Source organism: Nerophis ophidion, linkage group LG05, assembly GCF_033978795.1.
Source record: "Nerophis ophidion isolate RoL-2023_Sa linkage group LG05, RoL_Noph_v1.0, whole genome shotgun sequence".
Taxonomy (NCBI): domain Eukaryota; kingdom Metazoa; phylum Chordata; class Actinopteri; order Syngnathiformes; family Syngnathidae; genus Nerophis; species Nerophis ophidion.
This window is the reverse complement of record NC_084615.1, coordinates 60872952-60893666: the sequence shown is the minus strand read 5'-3', so window position 1 is coordinate 60893666 and position 20715 is coordinate 60872952. Positions and strand designations below refer to the sequence as shown.

At 40.4% G+C, this 20715-nt stretch overlaps 1 long non-coding RNA gene across 1 annotated transcript; it reads right to left on the bottom strand.

Annotated features, from left to right (window-relative positions):
* Positions 1 to 10284: 10284 nt before the first annotated feature.
* Positions 10285 to 19593, bottom strand: LOC133553454 (uncharacterized). The gene is made up of 3 exons (XR_009806915.1): positions 19464 to 19593; positions 12325 to 12523; positions 10285 to 11667 (listed from the first exon to the last, which is right to left on the bottom strand). It is a non-coding gene; the product is annotated as an uncharacterized LOC133553454 (long non-coding RNA).
* Positions 19594 to 20715: the final 1122 nt, after the last annotated feature.

Here is a 20715-nt window from a genome sequence, read left to right as displayed (position 1 = left end):
GGGGTGGGGGGGGGGGGGGGGGGGACACATTTGGGGGAGTGGAGGCTGCAGCCCACTCACACGTTGCGAGGGTCACGTGCTCTTTTATCGCCAGGAGTCACGTCACAACGTGCACACATGTTTCGTCATTTCATCAATGGGACAATGCGTGGATAACAGGCGTGCATGGTTGGCTGCTGCAGTGGCATCGCTCCACCAAAGCGTCCCCCCAGGTCCTCGGCCGGGGGAAGCCTGCGCTGCTGCGGGGACTTTGAGGCTCTGTAGGCGGCAGGCCTCTGAACAGAGGTGGTGGTGGCGGTGGTGGTACATTATAGGAGGTTATAATAAGACTAAAAGACGCCTCTGCATGCAAGGATGTGCAGCTGGCTGCTTGGCAACACCCCGGAATTGCGAGAGTGAAGGAACTCCCACGCACGGTCACAATTACGCAGGCGCAGTCAAGCTTTTACTGCCACCTTGTGGTGGCTGACAATTAGGAGTACAGTGCAGGGCTTCCCCACAGAGCAACTGTATGGTCTTGTGATCTGTAGACTTGTCTTTGGAATATCAAATACATACCCCCCGAATGCAGCTAGGATCGGCTCCAGTACCCCCTGTACCCCTTAAAGAGACAAGCGGTAGAAACAAGGATGGATGGATGAATACAACTGTGTTGGAGAATGAAAATATCCAGTGCATTTAAAAACTAAATGGATTGACGCAAAATAGATTATCTTATTCCATATGTTCAGAGAAAACACGTACATTTATATATATATACATATATATATATATATATATATATACACATATATAATATATATATATATATATATATATATATATATATACACATATATATATATATATATACATATATACACATATATATATATATATATATATATACATATATACATATATATATATATATATATATATATATACATATATACATATATATATATATATATATATATATATATATATATACATATATACATATATATATATATATATATATATATATATATATATATTATATATATATATATATATATATATATATTAGGACTGCGAATCTTTGGGTGTCCCACAATTCGATTCAATATTGATTCTTGGGGTCGCGATTCCATTATACCGTATTTCCTTAAATTGCCGCCCGGGCGCTAATTAATTTAAAACCTCTTCTCACTCCTGCGCTTACCAAAGGCATGCGGTAAAAGTAAGCATGCGCTAATTATTTTAAAACCTCTTTACTCACTCCGGCACTTACTAAAGGTATGCAGTAAACATTTGAGTGTGATGTAAGCTTGGACCTTAAATTCCTACTGATTAGCTCTTAATCTTCTTCCCTTTATGCGATTTCAAATTACCGGTATTGAAATCAGCCTCCTCCATTTTGAAAATGATGACAGGGGAAGTGTCACTCGTAACGTCATGAGTTTGACCAGGTGGTAATACTAAGCATGCGCTGATTATTTTGGGAAGCGAGTTTGACCCGGCAGTAATTCAAGGCAGGCGCATACTATATGCCCTGCGGCAATTCAAGGAAATACGGTATATCGATTTTTTTTTAATTTAACGCGATTCTTGATTCAAAAACGATATTTTTCCGATTCAAAACGATTCGGTTTTCATTCAATACATAGGATTTCAGCAGGATCTACCCCAGTCTGCTGACATGCTAGCAGAGTAGTAGATTTAAAAAAAAAAAAGCTTTTATAATTGTAAAGGACAATGTTTTATCAACTGAATGCAATAATGTAAATTTGTCTTAACTATTAAATGAACCACAAATATGACTTATTTTGTCTTTGTGAAAATATTGGACACTGTGTGTTGTCAAGCTTATAAGATGCGATGCAAGTGTAAGCCACTGTGACACTATTCTTTTTTTTTATTTATTTTTTTATAAATGTCTAATGATAATGTCAATAAGGGATTTTTAATCACTGCTATGCTGAAATTATTACTAATATTGATACTGTTGTTGATAATATTCATTTTTGTTTCACTACTTTTGGTTTGTTCTGTGTCGTGTTTGTGTCTCCTCAATTGCTCTGAGTGTTGCTGGGTCAGGTTTGGTTTTGGAATTGGATTGCATTGTTATTGTATTGCTGTGTATTGGTTTGTTGGATTGTTTAAAAAAAAAAAAAAAATTTAATTAAAAAAAAATATATATTAAAAAAAAAAGAGAGAATCGATTCTGAATCGCACAACGTGAGAATCGTGAATCGTATTCGAAACGATTTTTTTCCCACACCCCTATATATATATATATATATATATATATATATATACATATATATATATATATATATATATATATATATCAGTGACGTGCATTTAGAAAACATTTTTATTAAATTGTTGTATGTATCCAGTGATTATACTATAAAGTTATTTTCCATTTAACTTCACCCGTTTTAGAATTTTTTTTTATTCAAAATCGCTGAATTTTCACATTTGCCGTTCAAATACAGAGAAGAGACTTGCGTTGCGTCAGCAGCCAGTTGAGCCCATGGCTCTATGCAGGGGCAAGAGGGGGCAGAGCCCCCTTAAATAAATGTCTTGCCCCCTCAAATCAAAATTTGAGAAAGCAAATGTGAATAAACTCACAAAATTACTACATTACAAGTTGACAAAATTATCTGCACTAGCGGAAAAATCCGCCGAAAAAGGGACACACACGATATAGTAGTGTCGGCTTCCCTCTCATCCCTCGCTCCACTCTGCGTGTATTCACCATTCCACAGCCTGCGCAGCAGACACACACCCGCACACACACCTCAGCCCTCAGTAAACATCCAATCACTGTTGCAGTATGAAAGTAAAAGAAAAGGAAAAGTTGTCTACATTTATCATATACTTGTTAGGATGGGTGTATTTGTGTAGTCTTATCTGTCATAAACACGTTTATCGTTGCGGACTTTCGGTGCTACGGAGTTCCTTTTTTTTTTTTTTTACAACTTGACGAGAGCAGTGACAGTGGAGGCTCTGAGCAGCAGTGGTTTGGAAGGCAGAGAGCCTCCACTGTCCCTGTAACAAGCTACAAGTCATTTATGATGCTGTTAATGACGGTAAAAATGAAACATAAGGTATATATCCTGCTTAGCAGTCCTCCTCTGCTGTCCTCTGTTCAGAGCGGAGTCCCTAGCAACGGCCCGTTTTACTTAGCAACGATCTGGCAATCGACTGCTAGAATTCTTTTTCTGTTGTTTTTCTTATAATTCTACATAGTCAACCTTTAATGTTTCAATCTACATTTTGTAATAAACAAATTATAAGTTTCATTTGATATGACCAAGACACCTAAAAACAAAAACACTGCCGTTTTCATCAATTTACAAGCAAGTGGGCGACACACATACATTGGAGTGAATGAATTTTGTGCCCAGATGAGTGCCCACGTCCACTGCATGTGATGAACTGAAGACAAGTGACCTGTGTCTGACGGACCCCTACGTAAAGCCCCGCCCCAGGCTGTAGTCCTGTACTGTTTTTGTTTTTCTTCATGTAATCACAGCGGGTTTTTTCTGTTGTTGTTCAAGCTTACTTATTTTCTGCTCCAGCTTCCAGCAGCTCACAAACAAACAGTTAATGCTCTGTAATGCATCCATTTTTCAGAGCATTTAAAAAGTTTAATCCTGCTCCTGCATGTAGTAGTAGCAATGATGCTACTGCTAGTACATCAGGGACAGCAGATAGCAATACTGCACCTTTAGCACCAGCAAGCACTGTTTCTCCTGCACCAGCTCCCTCCGTCCCCCCAACAAGCGCTCCCCCAAAGCAGCCTGCTCAGCTACCCAGTGACTTAAATGGCAACGCACCATCTCAGCCAATACTGGGTGGCTACCCAAAGCGTGCATTTGGTACAACATTAAGATCATTCAATCCTGCCTGGTACCGCACACAACCATGGCTAGAGTATTCTGTGGTGCGAGACGCCTGCTTCTGTTTCCCCTGTCAGAAATATGGCAGCGCTGTTAATGTTTCCCCCCCTGAGGGATTGCCACCTTATTGTGGTCAGGGGGTTTGCGCGCCTCAGTGACCGTAAGAGCTATACCAGCAGGAGCTTAGTCTTCAGGCCTGACAAAGTGCAATCCACTACTCCAGGTTGGGGTTGGACACATAGCTAAAGACCCATTTCAATGAAGAAAGCATCGTTACTATAAGCACAAAAAAAAAAGTGCTGGAGCATGATGTGTACACATGATGCCCCCTTCACATTTCTGACTGCCCCCTCATATAAGCATGCCTAGAACCCCCCCTGGTTGAGCCTCACCATGGATTGCGCAATGACTCAGCTAACTGCTGGCTTGCTGTGCAATAGACACCGTATTGCTATATGAATTAAATTATACATTTCCATAGTTTAGTCAGCTGAGGTATATAATGTACAGTGTATTTTGTCAAAAACTCTATGTGTGTAACGTATTTCTTGTGCTGAGCATTCATAAAACGGCTGCAAAGACGTACTGGGTGAGGCTCGCAGTAATCCCGCCTCCTGGTGGTAGAGGGCGCTAGTGATCCCAGAGATCTTTCTTGCGACTACTCGGCTGCAGAAGAAGTGACAACAAGGAACAACAGTTAGCAGCGATCGTTTTTTTTTTTTTCCTCTCGCCTGGCTTTTTAACATGGAGGATTACATATCTGAAATAAAACTGTTTTCTAAACTGGACTTTCAATCAAAGCAGGAGGTAATACTTAAAGGAAGATCTCCATCGAGACAGAGAAACTTTTAAAACCGAAGAAAGATAAGGAAGACTTCTATAAACAAGTTATCGATGCTTTTGTTCAAAAGGAGCGGTGCATGGACTTCATTTATAAGTAAAGGTAAGATCATAATAACTTTTTTTTATTAAATGTGCTTTCATGTGTGCTACAGTTTGTATGTGTAAAGTTAAAGTTAAGTTTATCACCAATGATTGTCAAATACACTAGGTGTGGTGAAATGTGTCCTCTGCATTTGACCCATCCCGTTGTTCACCCCCTGGGAGGTGAGGGGAGCAGTGGGCAGCAGCAGCACCGAGCCCGGGAATCATTTTTGGTGATTCAACCCCCAAATCCAACCCTTGATGATGAGTGCCAAGCAGGGAAGAATGCTGCTATGAGCTTTTAAACATAACCCGTTAACTGCTGCCAATCAAATGGTGAATAAGATACTCTCTAGGGTTCATATGTCTGTAAATCTGACTGTGATGAAGTCAGTGCCTCACCAGCCATGAACCTAACCGCACGTCACTGATATAGATATATATATATATATATATATATATATATATATATATATATATATATATATATATATATATATATGTATATATATATATGTATATATATATATGTAGAATGAATACAGTGGGGCAAAAAAGTATACGGCGTGGCGCAGTGGGAGAGTGGCCGTGCGCAACCCGAGGGTCACTGGTTCAAATCCCACCTAGAACCAACCTCGTCACGTCCGTTGTGTCCTGAGCAAGACACTTCACCCTTGCTCCTGATGGGTGCTGGTTGGCGCCTTGCATGGCAGCTCCCTCCATCAGTGTGTGAATGTGTGTGTGAATGGGTAAATGTGGAAGTAGTGTCAAAGCGCTTTGAGTACCTTGAAGGTAGAAAAGCGCTATACAAGTACAACCCATTTATCATTTATTTATCATTTATTTAGTCAGCCACCGATTGTGCAAGTTCTCCCACTTAAAATGATGACAGAGGTCTGTAATTTTCACCATAGGTACACTTCAACTGTGAGAGACAGAATCTGAAAAAAAAACAGGAATTCAAATTGTAGGAATTTTAAAGAATTTATTTTTAAATTATGGTGGAAAATAAGTATTTGGTCAATAACAAAAATTCAACTCAATACTTTGTAATATAACCTTTGTTGGCAATAACAGAGGTCAAACGATTGCTATAGGTCTTTACCAGGTTTGCACACACAGTAGCTGGTATTTTGGCCCATTCCTCTATGCAGATTTTCTCTAGAGCAGTGATGCTTTGGGGCTGTCGCCGAGCAACACAGACTTTCAACTCCCTCCACAGAATTTCTATGGGGTGGAGGTCTGGAGACTGCGGCTATGCCACTCCAGGACTTTCAAATGCTTCTTACGGAGCCACTCCTTCGTTGCCCGGGCGGTGTGTTTGGGATCATTGTCATGCCGGAAGACCCAGCCACGTTTCATTTTCAAAGCTCTCACTGACGGAAGGAGGTTTTGGCTCAAAATCTCACGATACATGGCCCCATTCATTCTTTCCTTTACACGGATCAATCGTCCTGTCCCCTTAGCAGAAAAACAGCCCCAAAACAGCCCCATGTTTCCACCCCCATGCTTCACAGTAGGTATAGTGTTCTTGGGATGCAACTCAGTATTCTTCTTCCTCCAAACACGACGAGTTGAGTTTATACCAAAAAGTTATATTTTGGTTTCATTTGACCACATGACATTCTCCCAATCCTCTGCTGTATCATCCATGTGCTCTCTGGCAAACTTCAGACGGGCCTGGACATGCACTAGCTTAAGCAGGGGGACACATCTGGCACTGCAGGATTTGATTCCCTCTCTGCGTAGTGTGTTACTGATGGTAACCTTTGTTACTTTGGTCCCAGCTCTCTGCAGGTCATTCACCAGGTCCCACCCGTGTGGATCTGGGATTTTTGCTCACCGTTTTCATGATCAGTTTGACCCCACGGGATGAGATCTTGCGTGGAGCCCCAAATCGAGGGAGATTATCAGTGGTCTTGTATGTCTTCCATTTTCTGATAATTGCTCCCACAGTTGATTTTTTTCACACGCCAAGCTGCTTGCCTATTGTAGATTCACTCTTCCCAGTCTGGTGAAGGTCTACAATTATTTTCCTGGTGTCGTTCGACAGCTCTTTGGTCTTGGCCATAGTGGAGTTTGGAGTCTGACTGTTTGAGGCTGTGGATAGGTGTCTTTTATACAGATAACGAGTTAAAACAGGTTCCATTAAAACGGGTAACACGTGGAGGACAGTAGAGCTTCTTAAAGAAGAAGTTACAGGTCTGTGAGAGCCAGAGAGCTTCCTTGTTTGAAGTGACCAAATACTTATTTTCCACCATAATTTACAAGTAAATTATATAAAATTCCTGCAATGTGAATTCCTGGATTTTTTTTACATTCTGTCTCTCACAGTTGAAGTGTACCTATGATAAAAAGTACAGACCTCTGTCATCATTTTAAGTGGGAGAACTTGCACAATCGGTGGCTGACTAAATACTTGTTTGCCCCACTGTGTATATATATATATATATATATATATATATATACATATATATATATATATATATATATATATTGTCAGGAAGTGGTGGTGACAAACCCCAAGATGCAGAGATGGGAGGCTTAGTGCAGGAAAACATTATCTAATGTCCAAAATGCAGGGGAAAAAAAGAACTACGAACTAGGAACAGGCAAACTGGAAACAGTGAACAGGAACCAGCAAACAGGAAACGAGGCACTCGGAGACCGCAAACTACAAACAGCTATCAGCATACAGCCTACAGGAAACAGCTAACAAGAGATGAGGAACCAGGGAGAAATGGAGACAGCAAGCAGTCCATAGCATGCAGGAAGTAATACTCCAGCCCTGACTGGAGGGCGAGGCAGGTCTAAATAGTAGCCAGATTAGCAATTGACCCCAGGTGTGCCAGACTGTCAATCAGGTACAGGTGAGGGAAATAAGCGCTCAGGGAGACACTGACAGAAAGAGGAAAAATCTAAACATAACCATACTGTTAGTGACAAGCCTGACACACACACACACACACACACACACACACACACACACACACACACACACACACACACACACAGCCCGGCCCCTGGCCGAATTTTTGTAACCCAATGCACGTTACAAAGTCAAAAAGTTTGGGGACCCCTGATATAGATACGTCACTTGCTGTTAATGGGAGAAGACGCACAGAAAAAGTCCCCACTTTTGCTATCGGGGTTTTTGATAAATTGGAGATTCTTGGGATCACAGCCATAGCTGAAATACCTGACATCGTCAAATTGCTTTTTGTCCGGTGAGAGGCATTGATTTGCTGAAATAGGGCAAATTGGAAGAGCTGTTAGCCTCAAGCCAACGGCCCCCACTGCAATTCAAAGTGGTTGTCGAACAACCAGAAGCTACTGCAAGGGTTTGAAACTGTTTTAAATTGCTTCTGACGACACCAAGTGCTATTTAAGTTGACAGATTGATGCTTCAAGCTTATCTCTGAATTGCACAATGTACCAAATTGTTGAAATAAACAAGTTAAATGTGCCGCGGATCGCTAAAGAAGCAACTGCTGTTAGCAAACTGATACGAGCTGCTGATGCCGGCGATCTGCTACAATGTCCGAATCTAAAAGATAAACTCTGTTGCGATCCGCTGCTCGGATCGTTCGTTGTTTAGATTTTTGAGTTTGTTTGCGCACTTCCTGATTGGTTTCTGTTGCCATGGTTGCATATTTGTTTCACCTGTTCCTTGTTTCTGGACTCTCACCTGCTTGTTGATTACCATCCTTATTTAAGCCTGCATTTTCTATTACTCGCTCTCTGATCCTAGCCTTGTTTCCCACAACAGTGACGATCGCTATCTCCTGACACTGGTAATCCTGTTTTATACCGATTAGCTTCCACGCTATCCCTGTGTTTAGTTCCCTAGCCTCCTTGCTGGCGCTTCTGGTTTGTCTTATCTACCTAGCACCAGTGTTTTTGTTTGTAGCGTGTTTTTAGGTAATAAATCTACATTTCTTACCTCTACGCTGTGTCCGTGCCTGAACTGCATCTTGGAAGAAGCACCTTTAGCCACCAAGCTTAGCGAACGTAACAAACTCAAATCCCAAAACCTTTGGTGTCATCTGAATCAAAAGATTTTCTGGATAAAGGACACGATGGGAATCGACATAGAAAATACAAGAGTCGATCACACAGCAGGCCTGGAAAGAGTAACAAGAGAACCTGAAGACGAAACGCAACATCAGAATACAGAGAAGATCTCCGAAGTAAGCAGGAAAAAAAAAAAGAAAGGATTTTCAATGCGTCAAGAGGTGGAAATAATTGCAGTGAAACCAGACATCGTGCTGGGCAATATCGGAGATGAAAGTGATCAGGATCAACGAATGAATGATATCATCGTGACAGGGCACCGAATTAAACCAGGATCCTACGCGAAGGCTGAGATTAATTGAGAAGAACCAGATGACATGGATGTTGCCTAAGCACAACAGCAAGTGGTCAACTTGCTGGGGACGGCGTGGTGCAGTTGGAAGAGTGGCCGTGCCAGCAACCTGAGGATTCCTGGTCCAATCCCCACCTACTACCCACCTTGTCACGTTCGTTGTGTCCTTGAGCAAGACACTTCAACCTTGCTCCTGATGGGTCGTGGTTAGGGCCTTGCATGACAGCTTCCGCCATCAGTGTGTGAATGAGTGAATGTGGAAATATTGTCAAAGCGCTTTGAGTACCTTGAAGGTAGAAATGCGCTATACAAGTATAACCCATTTACCATTTACCACTGTATCCACTTTAGAATAATTCTCCTCACTTTCAAAGCTATCCATAACCTCTCTCCGTCATTTCTCTCTGGCCTGCTTCATGTCGCCACGCCCTCACGTTTCCTAAGATCTTCTTCATCCAGCCGTCTCACTGCCCCCTTATTTAAACTGTCCACCGTGGGTGCCCGAGTTTTCAGCCGCTCTGCCCCTCATCTTTTGAACTCATTACCATCAGACCTTCGTAACTTAAGACTCAATATTCCTATTCCTGACTACTTATTCATTGTAAATCTCATCGATCTTTGTTGTTGTTGTTCTTTTTATCCTATTTATTTTATTGTTTTGATTTTATACGGTGTCCTTGAGTGCCCAGAAAGGCGCCTTATAAGTAAAATGTATTATTATTATTATCATTACACAAATAAGCACCTCAAAAAATGTAATACTGAAATCTCCAAGAAAGCAGGCGATTTGAGAAAGCAGGGAAAAATTCAGGGAACTTGAAGCGCCAACTATAAAATCTACATCAAGCTTATTGGAGGTCCAGAAGCAAGAGTACTTGTTGTCCATCATATCAATAACCTGGACAAATATTAAAGTTTACACTGCTTCCACAATAATGGAGTCTGTTGAAAAACAAACACCTAAATTCAACACCAACACTACAATGTCCGAAAGGGACCACAAAACAAGAGGACCTCGATTCAGGAGTGCGTTTACCTACACTTATAGAAAGTATTAAAACAACATCAAAGATTGAAAATATGGAACTGAAAAACTTCTGTGACAAAGACCATAAAATCCAAGATTTGGGGAATCATATATATCCAGATACAATTGTTTTCTCCCCCATAAGTAATAATGTTTTTTATTATACAGAGAAACAATCATTGGTACTTTAACTTTAACTTAACTATGAAAGTAATATTAAATGTGATTAAAATAAAGGTTAGTTATTAATTTCAACAGCAGAAGCTTGTATACAAATTACAAAACCCAAAACCAGGGAAGTTGGCAAATGTGTAAATCGTAAATAAAAACAAAATACAATGATTTGCAAATCCTTTTTAACCTATATTCAATTAAATAGACTGAAAAGACAAGATATTTAACGTTGGAACTGGTAAACTCTGTTATTTTTTGCAAATATTAGCTCATTTGGAATTTGATGCCTGCAACATGTTTCAAAAAAGCTGGCACAAGTGGCAACAAAGACTGAGAAAGTTGAAAGTTGAGGAATGCTCATTAAACACTTATTTGGAACATCCCACAAAGGCCCGAGCTGGGCCCGAGCTCATCTAAGATGACTGTGGACGTTGTGTCCTCCGTACCAAAGAGGAAAAGAACCATCCAGACTGTTATAGGCGCAAAGTTCAAAAGCCAGCATCTGTATGGGGTATGGGGGTGCATTAGTGCCCAAGGCATGGGTAACTTACAAAGCTGTGAAGGCCCCATTAATGCTGAAAGGTACATACAGGTTTTGGAGCAACATATGTTGCCATCCAACCAACATCTTTTTCATGGACGCCCCTGCTTATTTCAGCAAGACCATGCCTAGCCAAATTCTACATGTGTTACAACAGCGGGGCTTCATAGTAAAAGAGTGCGGGTACTCTACTGGCCTGCCTGTAGTCCAGACCTGTCTCCGACTGAAAATGTGTGACGCATTATGAAGCATAAAATACGACAACAGATAACCTGAACTGTGGAACAACTTAAGCTGTACATCAAGCAAGAAGGCATTTGACTGTGTCCCTCGGGAAGTCCTGTTGAGAGTGCTCAGAGACTATGGGGTATCAGACAGTCTGATTGTGGCGGTCCGCTCCCTGTATGATCAGTGTCAGAGCTTAGTCCGCACTGCCGGCACTAAGTCGGACCTTCTTCGAGTGAGGGTTGGACTCCACCAGGGCTGCACTTTCTCACCAATTCTGTTCATAACTTTTATGGAGAGAATTTCTATGCGCAGTCAGGGTGTTGAGGGGATCCGGTTTGGTGGCTGCAAGATTACATCTTCATCCGGCCACGATCTTCAGCTCTCACTGGATCGGTTCGCAGCCGAGCGTGAAGAGAATGGAATGAGAATCAGCACCTCCATGTACGAGTCCATGGTTCTCTTACGGAAAAGGGTGGAGTGCCATCTCCGGGTTGGGGAGGAGATCTTGCCCCAAGTGGAGGAGTTCAAATACCTGTGTAAGGGGAGAGTGGATCGTGAGATCGACAGCTGCAAAATTTTACGTCGACGGTGACGAAATAAAAACATATGCTGAGGTATGTTTGGAACTATATTTTGACATATTATTTTGGTTGATTTAGTCAAGAAAACTAATGTCAGAAGGACCAGAATGCACGCTTTCTAAGCACAACCGCACACGTCCTTGGTAGAAAACATGGCGCCTGTTGTTTAGTTGTCCCTACTCTCTTTATACACGGTTCTTGTTTTCACAGAGTCTGTTTTGTTTGAGAAGGTGTCTTGACATGTTTGATGAAAAGAATAAAGACAAAATGATTATAAAGACTTCCTGCCTACTGTCTGCCTTCTGCCTGTCTTTCCTTTGTGTTGAGCTTTTACCCCATCTTACTAAAGCAGTTACAGTAACAATCCACATTTTATGTTATCAATGCAGTAAACTGCATCCAAACACGGAAAAGAAGCTCCTTTCTGCAAACGGCAAAGCACGCCAGCCCGCATTCGCTCCAGTGACTTCGTCTCACAGTGTTCAGTTAAAATAGTCTTTTCTTGTCAAGAAAACGACTTGTCATGGCTTTGGACATCAGATATACCCTTTTCTTTGTGCATTTCAATCGAAGCTTACTTATATAGCCGTTATTTACAAATGTCTCACCCTGGTGCATTGGATCCCGAGTGGATACGGTTAATATTGTGAGAGCCCAGTTCCAGCAGAGGATCTTCTTGTATGTAGACAAGTCCGTAGCGCAGAGACGTTCCCAATTGATGTAAGGAAGAGTGGTCCATCCCGGGTCCTGACTTGGAACAGCTAGCGCGTCCTCCGTGGAAACTGATCTGTGGCCACCTAAAAACCTCTCCACGTAGGACAAGGGGGCAGCAGAGCAGAAAAGAAAGACGTCAGATCAACTGGCCTAAAAAGGGGTCTATTTAAATTTGTCTCATTTAATTTTATATTTTAAGATGGAACTTAAATGCTTCTACTGAGGTAGCATCTCTAACTGTTACAGGTAGGGCATTCCACAGTACTGGAGCCCAAAGAGAAAACGCTTCATGGCCTGCAGACTTTTTTGGGCTGTGGGAATAGAATAGAATAAAATAGAAAGTACTTTATTGATCGAGAATAATAATAATAATAAATAATATAATTTATATCATATATTATATATAAAACAAATTAATAATATAAATATATTCTACATATCACTAATGAGCCGGAGTTCTTAGAACGCAGATTTCTGTCCGGGACATATGGTACGATACAAGCTGCAAGATAAAATGGAGCTGGACCGTTTAGTATTTTATATGTAAGTAGTAAAACCTTAAATTTGCATCTTAAGTGCACAGGAAGCCAGTGCAGGTAAGCCAGTATAGGCATAATATGGTCAAACTTCTTGTCAAAAGTCTAGCACCCGCATTTTGTACCAACTGTAATCTTTTAATGCTAGACATAGAAAGACCTGAAAATAATACGTTACACTAGTGGTTCTCAGCCTTTTTTTCAGTGATGTACCCCCTGTGAACATTTTTTTAATTCAAGTACCTCCTAATCAGAGCAAAGCATTTTTGGTTGAAAAAAAGAGATAAAGAAGTAAAATACAGCACTATGTCATCAGTTTCTGATTTATTAAATTGTATAACAGTGCAAAATATTGCACATTTGTAGTGGTCTTTCTTGAACTATTTGGAAAAAAAGATATAAAAACAACTAAAAACTTGTTGAAAAATAAACAAGTGATTCAATTATAAATAAAGATTTCTACACATAGAAGTAATCATCAACTTAAAGTACCCTCTTTGGGGATTGTAATAGAGATCCATCTGGATTCATGAACTTAATTCTAAACATTTCTTCACAAAAACAGAAATCTTTAACGTCAATATTTATGGAACATGTCCACAAAAAATCTACCTGTCAACACTGAATATTGCATTTTGACATTTTATGAACTTACATTCTTATTTTGTTGAAGTATTATACAATAAATATATTTATATAGGATTTTTGAATTGTTGCTATTTTTAGAATATTTAAAAAAAATCTCACGCACCCCTTGGCATACCTTCAAGTACCCCCAGGGGTACACGTATACTTGCCAACCCTCCCAGATTTTCCGTGAGACTCCCGAAATTCAGCGCCTCTCCCGAAAACCTCCCGGGACAAACTTTCTCCCGAAAATCTCCTGAAATTCAGGCGGAGCTGGAGCCTACGCCCCCTCCAGCTCTATGAAGACCTGAGTGACGTGTCTGAGAGCGTGTCTGCCCAATGACGTTATAACTGTAGAATGATCGAGGGCGAGTTTTTGGTTTCTTATGTGGGTTTATTGTTAGGCCGTTTCATTAAGTCCCCCCAGCGCAGTAACAACACAACAACAGCAGTCACATTTACGTCTACCACTCTACCGTAAGGCAGTTTGGCTGCCGTAAACAGCATGTGACACTCTTAAACATGACAATACTGCCATCTACCGTACATGCACCACAACACCTCCAGGCAATTTCAACCGTTTACGAATCCTCCAACAATCACATTCCATCTCCCCGGATTGTAAATAACCTAATGTAAATAATCTAATGTATTTCTAAAGTATATATTTGTTCTTATGCTATCTGAACTCACTATGTTCTCTGCTCGCGGTACATATCCTACTAAGTAACACCTACACTGTTTCAATGTTCATTTATCTGTTGATACAATAGTCAATGACTGAAGTACTGATATCAACCAAAGCTCCTCATCCCACCCCCCGGATTGTAAATAATTCAATGTATATACTATGATGATTTACTTGTGTGATGACTATTCTATTCTATTCCCACTGGCGCAGTGGAAGAGTGGCCGTGCGCAACCCGAGGGTCACTGGTTCAAATCCCACCTAGAACCAACCTCGTCACGTCCGTTGTGTCCTGAGCAAGACACTTCACCCTTGCTCATGATGGGTGCTGGTTGGCGCCTTGCATGGCAGCTCCCTCCATCAGTGTGTGAATGTGTGTGAGAATGGGTAAATGTGGAAGTAGGGTCAAAGCGCTTTGAGTACCTTGAAGGTAGAAAAGCGCTATACAAGTACAACCCATTTATCATTTATAGTATATATTTGTACCATGAATTGATTAACGTGGACCCCGACTTAAACAAGTTGAAAAACTTATTGCGGTGTTACCATTTAGTGGTCAATTGTACGGAATATGTACTGTACCGTGCAATCTACTAATAAAAGTTTCAATCAATCAATCTACTTTAGAAAGTGCAGGGCACAACTGCACACACAAGAGCTGTAAATATACTCCTCCCCTCTCAACCACACCCCCAATACCCGCCCACCCCCTGAAATCGGAGGTCTCAAGGTTGGCCTGTATGGGTACGCGTACCCCCATTTGAGAACCACTGCGTTACAGTAATCGAGACGAGACGTAACAAACGCATGAATGATAATCTCAGTGTCCATGATGGACAAAATGCAACACATTTTAGTGATATTACGGAGATGAAAGAGAGCCATTTTAGTTACACTGTTAATGTAAGACTCAAACAAGAGAGTTGGGTAGAAGATTCTTTATTGAGTCACTTTGTATAATTATTTTGTTGTCTGATGCTAAGCTGGTATTATTAAATAAGTGCCGGTGTTTAGCAGGACCGATAATCAACATTTCTGTTTTCGTAGCATTAAGATGCAAAAAGTTAGCAGACAACCATTGTTTAATTTCTTTAAGACACGCCTCCAGCTGACTAAAATCCAGCGTATTGGTCAGCTTTAGGGTCATGTAGATTTGGGGATTTCAAATGGTACTTCAACACATAAACAGTACATGGCCCCTTTATTATTATATATGTAACTCTCTTGTGAGTATAAAGGGTACTTCAACACATACACATTACAGTATGTACTTCATTATCATACATGTAAACTCTTAATGGGTATAAATATGTTCTTCATTATCAAATATGTAACTCTCATTAATAAATAGATCCTAACACTTGATTATTAGTTATTATGTGTGTGTGTGAACAAAGAGCAGTTATTATGTAGCTTCTAAACAAGAAAAATGTTTTAGCACATCAGAATTGGATCAATAACAGTCTTTTGCAATCTCATTTATAGCATAGAAAAAAATGGCTAAGTCTTTAAATCATTTCAAATTAAGCATATCCTTATGATAACCACAAAAATGTGTTCGTCTTACATTTACAGTAGTATAAGTAGTAATCAGTTGTGGACAGACAAAGTCCGAAAGTGGTATGCGCTCTTGCGAGGCGGTGGGAATACATTTTTGCCACGGAATCAGTTTTTGGCGCAATACCAATAGCAGCAAATAATAGATATGATTTACAGTTGTGAAGATGTCACGATCGATGACTCGCCGGCTGATGACATAATAAGAATAAAAATAAAATATGTTCTCTTCAATTTGTCCCATGTGTACACATATATCATGTGGAATGTGGAACATGTGAAAGCCAGACATTTTGGTCTTGGCGGTGACTTCTTGATCTCGCAAGGAAAACCACCTGATTGGCTGTCGTTCATAACTAACCCCCACTCCACTTCCGATGTCAACATGACTAAATTAAATATGATTGGATTATGTGTCTGTCAACATTTTCGTCTCGTATTTATACTCAAACTAACATGTCAGTTAATTGTGTGTTTGTATGGTTTCTTCTCTTTTTCTATGTTTCTGCATGAAAAGTGCTATATACATAAAGTTTGATTTGATTTGATGATGATTTTATAGCCTAATTGGACTCTAGACCACCACCCAAAGCCCGGAAGTGCCTCTAGGTCACGTGATTGCAACTCAGCAATAGAAAATCTGAAAGCTGTACACAGACTACTTTCATGTATAACCATGTTTCATTTCTCTGACATTGTCTTAAGAATACACTGTTTACACTGTTATAACAACAGTTGTTGAAATGTAATAAGTGTACTTGCATGAATTGCTACTGTGCCGATGGAAGACAAAATAATAAAAGTAATAAAATGATGAAATAACTATTAAACATCTGTATCCATCATCTTGCATGCATCCACATATTGTAATAATTATGTGTAATTCATTAGGGAAAATACATAACCTGATATTCTTGATGAGTTCTGACATGACTTTGGATAAACAGAAATAGGCTATCTTTTAAACATTGGACTATGCATTGAGTAAATATATTTAGACATGTTTGTGGCTCCTTAACAAGACAAATAGGCTTACTGTATGTATTAGATATGTTCAGTGGTACCTCAACTCTAAATTGAGTTGAAATATGAGCTGCCTCTTAGCTAATTGTAATACTTCGAGTTGCATGGAAATATTTGCATGACAAGCATCGCCGCCATTAGCTGTCGGAGAAAATGTCACAGTAAACCTCGTAAAATCTGTCCAAAACATCTGGTCTTATTCGCTAACCTTAGCTTATAGATCAGGGGTCGGGAACCTTTTTGGCTGAGAGAGCCATACAAGCCAAATATTCTAAAAAGTATTTCCGTGAGAGCCATATAATATTTTTTTAAAGACTGAATACAACTAAATGCGTGCACTTTTAAGTAAGATCAACATTTTTAGAGTATAATAAGTATTGTATTATTTTTAATAACATTGTTATTCTGAAGCTAAACAACAATAAATAAAATACTTCTTACCATTAATGTGACTTCTTGAACAGGTGCGGTAGAAACTGGATGGATGGTTAAAAATGCATGAGAATTTTTTATATTTTGAACGTTATTTTTGACACTGTGATTACCAGCGGGGGCTTCACGGTGGCAGGGGGGGTTAGCGCGTCTGCCTCACAATACAAAGGTCCTCAGTAGTCCTGGGTTCAATCCCGGGCTCGGGATCTTTCTGTGAGGAATTTGCATGTTCTCCCCGTGAATGCGTGGGTTCCCTCTGGGTACTCCGGCTTCCTCCCACCTCCAAAGACATGCACCTGGGGATAGGTTGATTGGCAACACTAAATTGGCCCTAGTGTGTGAATGTGAGTGTGAATGTTGTCTGTCTATCTGTGTTGGCCCTGCGATGAGGTGGAAACTTGTCCAGGGTGTACACCCGATGGTAGCTGAGATAGGCACCAGCGCCCACCACGACCCCAAAGGGAATAAGCGGTAGAAAATGGATGGATGGATTACCAGCGGAATTATTCATTAGTTACCATGTCAACTAAGATTTATCTGAGAGCCAGGTGCAGTCATCAAAAGAGCCACATCTGGCTCTAGAGCCACAGGTTCCCTACCCCTGTTATAGATGGATAGAACTTTGTGTTCAAACCACTGGAAAAGAGAAAGTGAGTATAAATTATTATTACATTACTTTATAGATAGATAGATAGATAGATAGATAGATAGATAGATAGATAGATAGATAGATGGATAGATAGATAGATAGATAGATGGATGGATGGATAGTACTTTATTGATTCCTTCAGGAAAATTAATAAAACTAATGTAGTTATTTGTAATACAGTATATTGTTAATACAATATTTCTTATCTGTTAAGTTATTTGTTTTTAATGGTATGTTACATGTTAAAATTCTGTTGTTTTTGGGCGGAGGCCTAACATCCATCCATCCATTTTCTACCGCTTATTCCCTTTCGGGGTTGCGGGGGGCGCTGGCGCCTATCTCAGCTACAATCGGGCGGAAGGCGGGGTACACCCTGGACAAGTCGCCACCTCATCGCAGGGCCAACACAGATAGACGGACAACATTCACACTCACATTCACACACTAGGGCCAATTTAGTGTTGCCAATCAACCTATCCCCAGGTGCATGTCTTTGGAAGTGGGAGGAAGCCGGAGTACCCGGAGGGAACCCACGCATTCACGGGGAGAACATGCAAACTCCACACAGAAAGATCCCGAGCCTGGATTTGAACCCAGGACTGCAGGACCTTCGTATTGTGAGGCAGACGCACTAACCCCTCTGCCACCGTGAAGCCCGGCCTAACACCAATTTGATTTAATTCAATTCAAAGGCAGACATTGATTGATTTAAACTTGTATTAGTAGATTGCACAGTACAGTACATATTCCGTACAATTGACCACTAAATGGTAAAACCCGAATACGTTTTTCAACTTGTTTAAGTCGGGGTCCACGTTAATCAATTCATGGTACAAATATATACTATCAGCATAATACAGTCATCACACAGGTTAATCATCATAGTATATACATTGAATTATTTACAATCCAGGTCTTGGTTTGGTTGATATCAGCACTTCAGTCATCAACAATTGCATCATCTGAGAAATGGACATTGAAACAGTGTAGGTCTGACTTGGTAGGATATGTACAGCAAGTAGTGGAGATAAAGAGATCAAGATTTGATATACAAGTGTTTTCAGTTACGAGCTCCTTCACAAACCCATGTAATATTGCAAATGGGGGTACTACTGTACTTGTGTTATGTACAATATATAATGTTATACATGTTATATGCTTTATTAATCCTGTGGTGCAATTTAGGGATGAACTATTTTGACTATGTAATATGTACAGGGTATCAGTCAAAATGATAATAAACGAGAACTCACTAAATCTTACGAAAGGTCAACCTTTACAATTGCGCAATTTGATAAACGACGTTAGACCCTCAAAGGCCACCGTTGTCAGGCCCTAGGACTGGTGGTCATGCAGGCTAATACTCCCGAGCACAAGACATCAACCCTCGCGTTTCAGCAATCCCAATAATGGTCTACCGACGTTCATAGACGTGTCCACTTTTATGTCACTTCCTATGTACTATTGCATGAATGTCAAAATAAACCGATAGACACTATTGTCTGTTTTTTTTTTTTTTACCTTATACAGTGTTCGTAGTGGAAGACATTTTGGCTCTGTCGGACATCTGGAGCTGTCTATCCGCAGTTGATACTGCTGCTCGTCGGAGCCAAAATGATGTACTCAATGCGCATGTCGTCGGGTGGGCTTGAGGAGCAGTGCCATACGGTTTCCGGTGTCAGACATTGGCCTTCAAAATAAAATATATTATTATATAAACTTGCATTCAATTTTCTGCGGAGAACCAACGTTTTTTCTTTCAGTATATGTATTTCTTGTAGATTTTGTTTGCGACAAAATAATTGTGTAAATGTTTTACTGTAATTGGACTGTCAAACCTCTAATTGTGTTGTTTACTTAAGCCACTATGAGGAAAGTAATTGATAATGTTCCATTATTAAATGCTATAAAATCCATCATTACACATATTTACATGTATTCGATTAATAATTTATACTGTTAGTAGGGCTGCGAATCTTTGGGTGTCCCACGATTCGATTCAATATCGATTCTTGGGGTCGCGATTCGATAATATATCGATTTTTTTCAATTCAACGCGGTTCTCGATTCAAAAACGATATTTTTTCGATTCAAATCGATTCTGTTTTCATCCCCATGTCTAGCATTAAAAGATTATAGTTGGTACAAAATGCGGCTGCTAGACTTTTGACAAGAACAAGAAAGTTTGATCACATTACGCCTGTACTGGCTCACCTGCACTGGCTTCCTGTGCACTTAAGATGTGACTTTAAGGTTTTACTACTTACGTATAAAATACTACACGGTCTAGCTCCATCCTATCTTGCCGATTGTATTGTACCATATGTCCCGGCAAGAAATCTGCGTTCAAAGGACTCCGGCTTATTAGTGATTCCCAAAGCCCAAAAAAAGTCTGCGGGCTATAGAGCATTTTCCGTTCGGGCTCCAGTACTCTGGAATACCCTCCCGGTAACAGTTTGCGATGCCACCTCAGTAGAAGCATTTAAGTCTCACCTTAAAACTCATTTGTATACTCTAGCCTTTAAATAGACTCCCTTTTTAGACCAGTTGATCTGCCGTTTCTTTTCTTTTTCTTCTATGTCCCACTCTCCCTTGTGGAGGGGGTCCGGTCCGATCCGGTGGCCATGTACTGCTTGCCTGTGTATCGGCTGGGGACATCTCTGCGCTGCTGGTCCGCCTACGCTTGGGATGGTTTCCTGCTGGCTCCGCTGTGAACGGGACTCTCGCTGCTGTGTCTTGGATCCTCTTTGGACTGGACTCTCGCGACTGTGTT